The sequence below is a fragment of the Mesitornis unicolor genome, unplaced genomic scaffold (assembly GCF_000695765.1).
Source record: "Mesitornis unicolor isolate BGI_N332 unplaced genomic scaffold, ASM69576v1 scaffold16588, whole genome shotgun sequence".
In the NCBI taxonomy this organism is placed as follows: Eukaryota; Metazoa; Chordata; class Aves; order Mesitornithiformes; family Mesitornithidae; genus Mesitornis; species Mesitornis unicolor.
Genome location: NW_010201362.1, coordinates 57,078 through 69,323, shown reverse-complemented (window position 1 = coordinate 69,323; position 12,246 = coordinate 57,078). Strand labels below are relative to the sequence as shown.

The window sequence follows — 12,246 nt, the reverse complement described above, 5'->3', positions numbered from 1 at the left end:
TGGGAGGAGAAGAAGGTGGAGCACATGCAAAGGACTTCTTGGAAAAAGACTGCCTTTTCAGGGAAAGGTTATGAATATGTATAGGTGCTTAATGAATAGGCAATATGTTACTGTATAAAATCAAGGAAAATTGCTGTTTTAGGCGCGCACGTCTGTGGAGGAGAAATCCCCCATGCACCTGCGCGTGGAATAAACATATCTACTTTACAACCTTACAGGTTGTGGAGTCTTCTTTCTGCATTCTTCATACTGCATCCCACAAGATGAACTGGCTCATTTGAAAAGTGGCAAACCAGCCAAGGGCTGCTAGCATCCAAAAGTTTTGCATCCAGTAAAGTAAGAAGAAATGGTCAAAGACTCACGAATGTCACAGGAGTTGTGACAAACATGCACCACCAGCTGGTGACAACTGGTAATTGAAATAACTTGTGTGATTTATGGAGTAGAACGACTGAGATGAGGAAAGAAGGCAGAACAAAGAATGAGTCTGTTCTGAATCTCTCTGTAAACTCTGATGAAAAACCAGATCTGCAGAAATGTTAAACAGAAATGTTTAACAATTATCATTACAATAATAAGAAGAGTAACAGTAGTAAACTTTCCATCAAAGGGAAAAATGTAAAATCATTTTCTTGTCATATAATTGTCCTGGTAACATTTATTCAAAAGCACTACAGAATATAACACAAGTTAAATACATACTCTACACATGCAGCTTGATTTATCACTCTCTCTCTTCCAACAATGTCACTGAAAGGTCAGTGACAGAAATCCTTATTTTTTCTCATGTCTTTTTAGCCATCAATCATATTGCTATCCTTAAAGTCCAGCAAAAGTACTATCAGATATTGCCTGCCAAAGTCCAAATGCATGAGAGCCAGGGCTAAGGGACAGTGTTCTTTTCCAGCTTAGACATCTCAGAGGAAAACTGAAATATTGTCTGTCACTCATGGAACAACTGATTATGGGCTATACCGAAACCAGGTAAAAAACATAAACAACACAGAAATACTGTCATATCCAATGTTATGTCTAGTCTCAAACAGTCACACTGCTTCTCCAGCTATGTCTCCAGTGGCCACCTGAGAATCCTTTTTGTTGTACTTACAACCAAAAAAATTCTGCAGAGGAATCTGGGATGGTCTTGGCAGGTAACTTAACTGATAAAATAGTCAAATCAAGTAGTGTTGATTTGCAAACTGGTGTTCAGGTTAAGCATTTCCCTAGTACAGATTAAAAAGTTTACAAAACTTCACCTATAGCATCTGGAATGAAAAGGCGAGAAGCCACCTTAAGAACTCATCTAGTCTCTCCCTTACCCAAAGCAGATTCATACCATTGCTATTCCTGACAGAAATTGGTCTAGTTTTGTTTCTATATGGCTCTAGTGACGGATATCCTAGGAGCGTGAGAATTTCAGTACTCCTCAGAGGTTTGATAGTAAGAATATTATAACTCTGGTCTTTTGCCCAGAATTCACAGAAGATAACAGATCCATTTAATATCCTAAAATGAGCAGGTTTTTTATGTAGCTTCAGTATAAACTACCAAAAGCAGGGGTCCTTCTTTATTGTATTCTAGATCAGAGGTTTGTGATTGACATCACTGGTCACATAGAAAGGAGCCCAGACTTAAAAAAGAGCCTCTACAAGCCCACTCTAAACCAGACTTCTTCATACTAAGTCATTTAAAAATATGACTACAAAAGTAAAATTTTACAAAAAAATCACATTTGAGATCCTTGGTATTTTATAACTTTTTATATAGTTGTCCTTATCTATCAGTTTATCAGCATGTCAATCATTCTGTAGCCACTGTTACGCATGAGAAGAGGAACACAGCCTAGCAAAGAGATCTGTTTTAGTTATTACACAAATTACCTCTAGACAAACATCCTGCTCCAGCAGGTTTTTCATGCCTAAAGAGGCTGCTGACAAACTGTGGTGAAAAGGTGATATACCATTTTTACAACAAGGGCAGAGGTAGAAAAAGACCTTTCAAAAGATATACATATGTTAAGTGGCTTATGACATTATATAATATCATAAGCACCAACCCTTAGCACGGTTCTATCCTGCTTACACTGAAGAAATTGCTAATGTGGCCACTGCAACAGAGAAAAAAGTCATTGAAGAGAAAAAGAAAGTACTGAACAAGATAATGAAATATCCCTCACAAAGAATTCCCTCTAAAAATCTCATAACAAACAAAAATAATCTTTAAATTACATGAGCTTTTAATGAGTCAGATAAAAGCAGGCAATCTAGATTATATTACGAAACATCAGTGTGCATTCAGCTGCATTTTGACCTTGATTTGTTCTTCACACTGAGCCACTGAACTTATGGACAGATCCCAGCACATTCATTTTCCCCTTAGGGACAAAGTACCAAATGGTAGTGTAATTGCCAAGGGAAAATTATTACTATGTTCTGAATTATTTCTATCATAAATCCTGCACCAGTCAAACAGACTCTGTCACAAAAACGACAGGGCTGCTGTACAGTGATGAGAGTCCCACATACAAGTGCATCGTAAATTCCTTAGTCCCACCACTCAACAAAGTCATTATAAGTCATGTGTTTAAATCAAAATTAGAAAATCCAAGCTGGCAGCAAACTGGTCTGCATTGTTGAAACAATGGAAATGAGGTGATTTACTTGCTGCTGGTTTAAAACTCACCCTCCATCGTCTGTTTCTTATGAAATATGTAAAACATGACTAGCTTTTTGTCTGGATAACTTTCAAGGGGGAAAATGCAGCTCTTCAGAACATAGATGTGCAACTCAGATTAACTTCAGTTCTGGTTTTGTGCATATGCAATATATGAATAATTAGACTACACTCATAAACCCAAAAAGAGACAGTTTAAAATAAGTAAGAATTCTTATTCAATGATTAATTCTTTCACCTTTGAAGTCAAATGTGTGGATTAGAGTAAGTCACAGAGAAACCTGGTGCCAATGAACAGTTACATTTAACTGTATTTGGTTTTTCCTAACCCTATTCATTTCCTCTGGACCTATCAAGGACTGGTGCCCCTACTGATGTATTCAGGTTATTCTTTCCCACAGTGTTTTAACAGCGGTTATTTGGAAACTGGGTGAAAACAGATATTTTGAATCCTGACACATAAAAAAAGCTTTGAGCAAGGTGACCCATAAAACAGGGAAACTAACTCTTACAGTCACAAATTTCACCTTCATCTCCTGCAAGACTGGGAAATCAAAGATTAAAAAAATTATTATGACTGGCATCCATGTTCAACAAAGGAAGCTGGAAAAATAACATTATCTCATAGAAAACTAATGGGCAACCTGTAAAAAAGGCTCCATGGTTTCCAGTATCAAAGAATGATCTACCTCGTCTTCCACTCCCATGGTTGGGCTGACTTAGGACCAGATAGGGACATCCAAAACAACTTAATGGTGGCATTATGATTTGTACCAGCTATGGACTTCCATGTATACAGGAGAGGAATGCAAATATGCTCTTTGATAAATACAACAACAACATTTGGCTTACAAGCTCATTTTAAATATTACAATTAATCAGCATTCAATCTCTCCAACATCAAAGGATTCAGAGAGTATGACAACTTTAAGTGAAACCTGCTTATGTTTTCTTACAAGCAAAATATTTGAGGACTCTTCAAGTGACATTCAGCTCCACACAAGAGCACTTGAAGCATCTTACAGGTAACAGTTCAAATTCAATGCAATTATCAGAGTATCTCGAGGCACATTTTTAGAGTTGCTACATAAGCAAAGGCTAATATTAATTTGAATTAATCACCTTCGTTGAACACAGGAAAAAACTCCAAACTTAAAACCCTCTGTTTGTAAAAATGCAACAAAAATTCCTTCAAACTGGAGTTCAGTATCTCTCATTTCCTCTTCTTCCTCATATGAAAAAAAAAATAATTAAAAAAGAGTAGTGCAAGATTAAAAGGAACAATCTTACTGCTGAAAATTAAGACTATGCAGTAAATTAGGTATGTCATGTTTTTCATCATCATGAAAACCTGATTTCTGAGAAGTACATTCACACACTTAAATTAACTAAAGAAATTTGAATTTTTTTTCAGGAGCTAATAGATGTTAATTTCAGATGACTCAATTATTAAAAGTGTTATTTTCTTTCTTGATTTTGTTGAGAAGAGTAGAACAAAATAGCCCTTCTATTCCTTAAATTGTCAACAGGCAATGATATCTATGGGAGTATGTTTGAGCAAATTCAAAATTGAGTTTGTTATTATGCACAATAGTTTCTCATATCTCTCTTTTTTCCTGTTCTAATGTTTATAATTTGCATATCAGTCAGCCAAGTGAAATACATGTTTAAAAGCTAAAAACTTCATATGTAAAGCGCAGAAGCCTGATCTTGAAAATACACATACAATCTGAGTTTTGTTTGCCAGAATATCTACAGAATTGGATACTATTTCTGTAAAAGCAATTCCCTATGAACATATTCATAATAAAAGACTTTGAAATTCTCATAAACCCTCACCTATTCTCTTATCTCCATTTTACAGAAAGAAAACAGACACAAACTGTTTTACATTATTTTACCAAGATCACCTAGGAAGTCTATAGCAGAAACAGCGTCCCAGGTTTCTCTAGCCCCTGTGCAGTGCTTTAGTGCCACAGGCCTTTCTATTTTTGCGTGATTTCTGGGTAGAGTAAAAGTAAAACACACTTCCAGACAAAGAAGAAGGATCTAAACTAACACTACACTCATTCCGAAGACTTCTCTTAAATTTTATTGAGCAAAGGGACCTTAGTTTACAGTTTAAAAAACTGCTTTAAAAAATCAAATGCGGACCGAAAAACTTGAAAATATTATCTGCACTTTGAATTTAAAAGTTCACCCTGGCACTATGTTCTGCCAAATGCATAAAGCATACACTGATGAAGACCAGACCTCTTCTAGACAACAATCTTGGCCAACAGGAATTGGATGAGCCCCAAAAGTACGATCATTTCTGAGAAACAATGGTCAGCCAGGTCAAAACAACAGGCAAAGCAGTCAGTAGCCTAAGGTGGCAGACTATTTTATTTATGCCTATGAGGCATCAGCATTGTACTTTCTAGATAGAAAAGTTTGTTCTTGGCTTTTATTCATATATTGTTTGATGATGCTGTTACAAAGGGAAAGGACAGGGTGTTTAGAGCAGCGACTCCAGCCTCTCAGGGTGGCTCGTTGCTGCTACCTTGACCAACGAAGCAGCAAGATCTTTTGCTCTCCACACTAGTACTGCCAGACTCTCAGAAAGAAAAGTAATAGGGTTCTACAATAAGGGTAAGGAGGAAAAAAAGCTGCTTATTGTGAGAGGACAGGTGAGAGAGACAAGGGCTGAACAGGAACCTGCAGGGAAGAAAAAGGGGTCTGCAGATGAGAGGAAGGCACAAGGATGAGGTGTATGCTAGGAAGGAGAGGCTAGGGCCTCACAGAATGGCATATGTTGGGAGGCTGGATGAAGACTTAACCCTGCTCCACCAACACACAGATTCCTGAAGCCATATTTGCACCTCTCAGCCCTCTCTCCAATACTCGAAGTTGCTAAGAAGCCTTCAGAAAGCTCCTGCCATTCATGTCACTCTCCTGCTCTCATTGAACCTCAAACTCTAAGCATTCTCTTGAAGTGTAATTCAGAACTGTTTAAATTAATGTTCCTGAAATAAATTTCACAGACTGTTCTCCTCCCTTGTCATTACACAGCAGTCCCTGGCATCTGCACTGCAACATGGATGCATCCACACCAAGCTGACTTCAGAGACCAGCTTGAATTATAACAGACCAAGACCACGAGATGAAAAGACAATGGGCTAACAAGCATTAGCTAATTTCATTCATTAGCTTTCATTCCTTTGAAACCAGAGTCACATTTTCCTGACAGTTTATTCTGGCTTCTGCTAATAGTCAATGTAGTTTACAGGATAAAACAATTACTGATATAAAAACTCAGAAATACCAGAAATAATTGAAGCATAGGCAGATTTTGTAGGGATGTGAATTAACACCACCACCCACTTCTACAGGATAGAAGTATACTGGACCCGCCCCCTGCACTAAACACTCTGCAGAGAACTCAGATCTAGAGCTTCTCTTTTGTACATGCTGAAGAGTCTTCTCCAACTTCTTTGACTACTCTTAGCTTTTTCTGTTGTCCAGGATGCTCTCGCAGCACTGGTACTTCCCTGAAATGTGCTGCACAATTTGCTTCACCATTCTTAACTATGCAACAGGATCAGATGCACATGTGATACATACTACAACAGCAGAATTGACTTTTAGTGTGCTTATTCTCAAGAATCGCTTTGATTCTTCTTGTACAAACACATGCAAGTGTTAGCTGAAATGTGTATCTCCACATAAAGCAGATATCAAGGCTGTAATATGTCACAGAACATATGGACTGACAGGCAGCATATGGAATGAATGATGGCTACCTTAAAATATTTGTGGCTTTCTATTTCCTCTGAAATGGCACAGCTGCTATAGCCCATTGAGACAGTATTTATTTCAAATGAAATCAAACTACTTTTGTAAGAAGCCATATCTAAATCAATTGCTGGTGAACCATCACCAAAATTTGCATGACAGTGAGAGTCACTATGGCATCTGCTGAAATAATTTAGATGAGGCCTCATTTATTAAAAAAAGTAAATCTATACCACTGATAATCAAGTGTGATAGAAACTATCGATCTAATACTTGCTTCCTTAGCTGGTACACAGAGCCACTAATTAAGGGAGCTGCTTAACAAACCTGTTGTTTACCTCTGTGTGCAACTATCAGCAAATGCGATCAGGAGTAATAACGAAGGCTGGAGTTAAACTGCAGTTTATTCATTTAAATGGGCTCTATATGATTGTTTTTGAATACCCAAGCAAAACAAGGTCAACAACCCTGGATGTGGCTGTTGAAATTTGGAAACCTTTTGAAGTACATTAATTGGGCTAGATGAGAACTTCTACCTTTGTCACCTACTTATTATCCAGCACCAAAATTTTAAATGGGCCCTCAAATGCCTTGACTTTTCCTGACATTACATTGAATAGAACTTTAAGTAACACAAGTGCAACATGGAACTAATTATCCCAGATATGTTGGAAGACTTCAAATGCTAGAATAAATGAAATCTTAACCTCTGGAGAATGAAAAAAACAATGAAGATCACTTCAACTGCATAGTTTAGTTTTGTTACGTACGTATTTCCACCAGAAACTTCAAGAAAACATTATTCCAATTTAGCAGTGATAATTCTGGATTTTATATGGAAGCATATAAACTAGAAGCTTAGTTATAGGATAAGTCTCAGTTTCCAGAAATAAGATCAGCTAATCATTACTTGGCAGGTGTTGCCCTAGGTAGCTGAGTGGTCAGATGTTTTGGCCTGAGTGGTAACACCCCACATCCAGGAACTGACTTATGGAATAAGGAGAGGGATAGCTTTGATTTGCTGGCTTTTTCATTTTCCAAAAAAATATAAAACAACAGGTCCTAAAGACATGGTATTCCAGACCCCAAAGGCTATACTTGGTTAACTGAATTACTTTTTAACTGAATTATTATTTTCAAGTTGCTAATAAGGTGATCTGGAGTAAGCATTAGCTTACTTTGGTAATTTACTTCTGGAATCAACCTTGGAGTCAAATGCACCAGCTGTTATAGACTAATTGCATCAAGGGAGAGAATCTGGATTCATACATCAAAAGGTGTTTTGGCCCTGCCTTTAACCCTGCCCTCAAACTTCAGTTTTCTAGAGTCAGCAGAACTCACAGCTTGGAGAGAAGCAAGCCAAGAACTGATTAAGGGCAGGAAAACAATCATCATAACTCATCATAGATCTGTACCAAGTTCCTGGTTTTGGCTTGGTGAATGAAATTCTGAGAGAGAAGAACTCTGATGAAGGTCATCTGCAGCAGAGAAGTCGCTTAATTCACAGATAATTCTGAAGATCTATTTTTTTATCATTGCTGTTTTCTGACACAGCATCCTGTATTTGTGAAGTCTACAGGGGCAGTCTTTTCTAGCCTAAAAAAAAAATTGTCTGAAGAAAATATAGTTCACTTTCTCCTTCATCTGTGAAGGGAAATGGACAGCACTCCAACATGCCCATCCATCCCTGCAGCAGAACAATTATTTAACAACACCACTTCATGCTTTCTCATCCTTTCTCATAATTCCAGTTAAGAAAAAACTTCTTAAAAACATCAAAGAAATGCTGCTGAGAAATATGCAAAAACTATTGTCAGGTTTTTTCTCTGGCCTCCATTAATGTGTAACTAATGAGTGTAGACATGCAGTGTGCTATCACTAGGCCTATGACCCACTCAAAAGGGAACTGTCAGGAAAATCTGAGTATCCAAGGGACTCCATCACCACCTCTTCAACCACAGAAGACAACATATTAATTGACAGCAAGACAGATTGTCAGCATCAAAAACCTGGTTTGCTGAGCAAATAGTGTGCAAACCAAGCACCTATCACCTTAACACAGTGAGCTGTGACTATGGTGCAGGCAGGACCAAAGGGGTATTGCACAGAATTTGGGTTTCAAGAGATAAAACAAATGGATTCTTTCGTAACTAGAAGGAACAATAACTATTTTACATGACAGTAAAATAAGTATCCACAGTCACATCTGATCCAACACTGATTAACACTGAATACAAACCAGACCTATTTCTTTGATGTAGTATTGGATTAAGTCAACCAATTTAATGAGGGGAAGTGAATATGAAGATTTAGAGCTCAGCAAGGAAGAACTAAGGGTGACACAACGCTTCAGACATTAGGAGGGTAATTTATCTTATCCTGTGTGGTTACATGGCTTTAAGAAGTCAGGTGCACATTTCTCTCCATTAACTGTCAGTGCACTGCAAAGTGACAAGCTGAGATTTACAGGTCTACCTTTAGGATGCCTAAAGTAAAGTGAGAAGCATCCCACCTCACATACTCACTAATCAACCCCTTATCCTGAGGAAAGAGAAAGACAGGAGAAGCTGACAATACTATTCACACTCTCAAGAAATAGTAGGAATTTTCTTCTTTCCTGTGACACTAATTTTCACCTCTATCTTTACCAGCACTGCTGGGCCCCAGGGCTTGGGAACAAAAATCCAGGTTGATGCAAGTACAGATCCACTGTCAGTGAAGGAAGAGTTGTATGTGAACTGTTAGAGGAGCTCAACACCAACAAATCGGTGTGCCCCACTCACTGCACAGACCACTTGTCCAGAACATAATGCATCAGTTTCTCAAGGAGGAGACTGTGGGAAATCGTGTTGAAAACCTTGCAGAAATCCAGGATGGCAATGTCCACTGACCGGCCTACATCAACTGAGCAGGTTGCTATGTTGTAGAAGGCAATCAGGTTTCTCAAGCTCAATTTGCCCTTGGTGAATCCATGCTGGCTTTTCATAATCATGTGCTTCATTTGACTTGTGATAGCTTCAGGAGAATTTGCTCCACAACTTTGCTAGGGACTGAAGTAAGACTGATGGGCCTATAATTTCCTGGATTCTCCTTTGAGCACTTCTAGATGTTGGTGACATTAGCCTTCTTCCAGTCTTCTGGGATGTCCCCTAATCTACATGACTTCTCAAAGATTATGGAGAGCAGCCTTGAAATTATGTCAGTCAGCTCTCTTAACACCCTTGGGTGGATATTGTCAGGTCCCATCAAATTGTAGGGTGCTAGGCCATCTTGTCTAGATCGTGCTTTTGCCAAGAAAGGTTGAACCAGATGATCCTTGAGGTTCCTTCCAACCTAGTATTCTATGATACTATGATTTATAATTATTGGAGCTTTCTGAACTACCCTCTGCTCAGCTTAAGCTCAGTTCGATTTGTCTTCTCTTGGTTTTCTCAGTCAATACATCCCATTTACCACAATCAACATATTTTCAAATTACACTGAAATGTCATACAAAACATCCTCAAAAGACAAAAGATCTTCAAGAAGAAACAATGAGAGAGTGCCAAGGTTCTGCTCTTGCTCAAGAATCTGGGGCATGGACCTGCAGAGCAATGTTACTGCCAATGTTACTGCTCTGCAGATCCTCAGGGTGCATGCATGTATGAGAACTGAGAACAAAATTATGCTTAAAAATCTGAAAAACAAACAAACTTGCAAGAATTCAAACACAGTGGGAAAGCTGTAGCTTTCTTTTATTGTTTTTATTCCATTCAACTCTGCTTGGTTAATTTTATGGAACCAAAATACACCAAGAAGGAAGAAGGAATATATTTCCATATAAAATGGGCAGAACTTTATGAAATTAGTCGTAGAGCTTAAAATATTCCTCAGTGGTATCAATTTATTTATACTGGGTTTTTTTTTTGAGAAATCATTATGCTAGACAGTAAAAGGATGATAAACATTTTTGAGCAATTAAATCAAACACACCTTTAAAAAAAAAGTGGTACTCCAAAAGAATTAATATGAGCAATTTTTTCATGTTTCTCCAGATCTAAATAATACTAAATTTTACTAAAGATAAAACCTCTACTTGTTCCACAAACATAATTAATCAGCAGTAAAACTACATAGAAATATCATATAAGGACATACCATATTAGCATAGTTAAAAATTTGAGTCAAACTCTTCTGCTGTGGAATGGATGTTAAATGTATCAAGTTCAACAATACACTATGCAGTACTTCAGAAGTTTCTAAGAAGGAGGGAGTATTTTGAAGAAATACAGTAAAAGGAGCTGTTTATGTTGGAAAAACTTTTTAAAAGGACCAGCATCAATTTCAGAAGTTATGTTTTCATTTTTGTATGATTTTATCACTGAGAAAAATAGCTATAAATTAAAATAAAAGTATGTATTCCACAGTTTCTTTCTATCTCAAAATGTGTATGTTTACAACTGTAGACAAGAAGATAACACGTCAGTGACACTAGCGACCACAACGGAGGATTGAATTACCATGAAAAACAGTCAGTCTTCCCAGAGGTCAGGTCTGAACCACCAATTACTACCTCTATGCCTGGTAAATAAGGTTACTCACCTTTTCTTATGTCACAATCAATCATACACATTTAATCTCCCCATCATGTGACATTATATAGGCAGGGAGAAACACAGGCTGCGCATCAGACACAAGACTGAATCAGCACTGCATCTACGAGGCAAGTAACATCCAGACAACGGCACTGTTCAGAGAAACACAAAGCCTACAGCCCCATGGACATTGGAGCCGAAACTGGCATGCTGAGGGAAGTGTTGCACTGCAGCAACTTAGCTCCTTCAACACATTTCCCATTGAGCCACCTATGCTGCTGAGGACTTCAGCCTCGGCACCAAGCTCTTTTAAGAATAAGGGTTATGGTTAGCATCATTAGGAAAAAGTTATTAGGCATTAGGAAAAAGTTCTTTACTATAAAGGTGGTGAAACACTGGAACAGGTTGCCCAGATTTTGTGTAACTGCACACTACTCCACTAAGGTGCCAAAACCAAATAAAATTGAAATAGACTGTTACATTACTGAACATTTAGTAGTACTTCTAATAGTATGGATATTTCAGAACACTCTGCAATATCCTACTAGCCAGGGAGTACACCAATCATAGTCCACTGAAGTCTGAAGTGATGACGTATTTCTAGTCCTTTACCATTGCCAATGGGAAGATGTCACAAGGCAAGAATGAAGGGCAGTGCAAAAAGCAAATGGATACTCCTCTCTCCATGATGCCTCCTTCCCTGCTGCATCTCTAGACTGTTAAGTAAGGGCTAATCACTAGTTTCTGCCATACATCCAGTCTAGCACTGGCAGCAGGAACAGAATGGTAGGGCACACAACTGTGTTTTACTGCAGTGATGCTGGAATATCACTGAGTCATAATTTCTGTGTGACACTGTGCCTGAATCTCAAACATCTCTGGTGAATGTTTGTAGTGAAATGTACCTCAGTACTGACGATTCTTGCAAGCCCCTGCTCAAATACGGCCATAAATATGCTAGTAAACTGAAAAGTCAGTAGTATCAGGAATTCTTTTCACACTGCCTTTGACATCAGAGTGTTTTACTGATGCAATGTTCCCAGGTACCTCAAGAATCTAAAAGTTCAAAATGTTCCCCTACTTGCCTCACATTTTACACTTTCACTACCAACATACTGTATGTCCTGATTTAAAAATGTGAACAATTCCATTGCCTCAATAAGGAAGGCATTACCCAACCAGCACTCTATGTGTTAATTATTGAATCTGATCATAGTAAAACACA

At 38.0% G+C, this 12,246-nt stretch overlaps 1 protein-coding gene across 1 annotated transcript in view; it reads right to left on the bottom strand.

Moving 5' to 3' along the window:
* Positions 1-12,246, bottom strand: part of LOC104545025 (thyrotropin-releasing hormone-degrading ectoenzyme-like) — a gene marked incomplete at its 5' end in the record, with an annotated part of 89,160 nt that overhangs the window by 27,729 nt on the left and 49,185 nt on the right. The gene's annotated exons all lie outside the window — the stretch shown is intronic.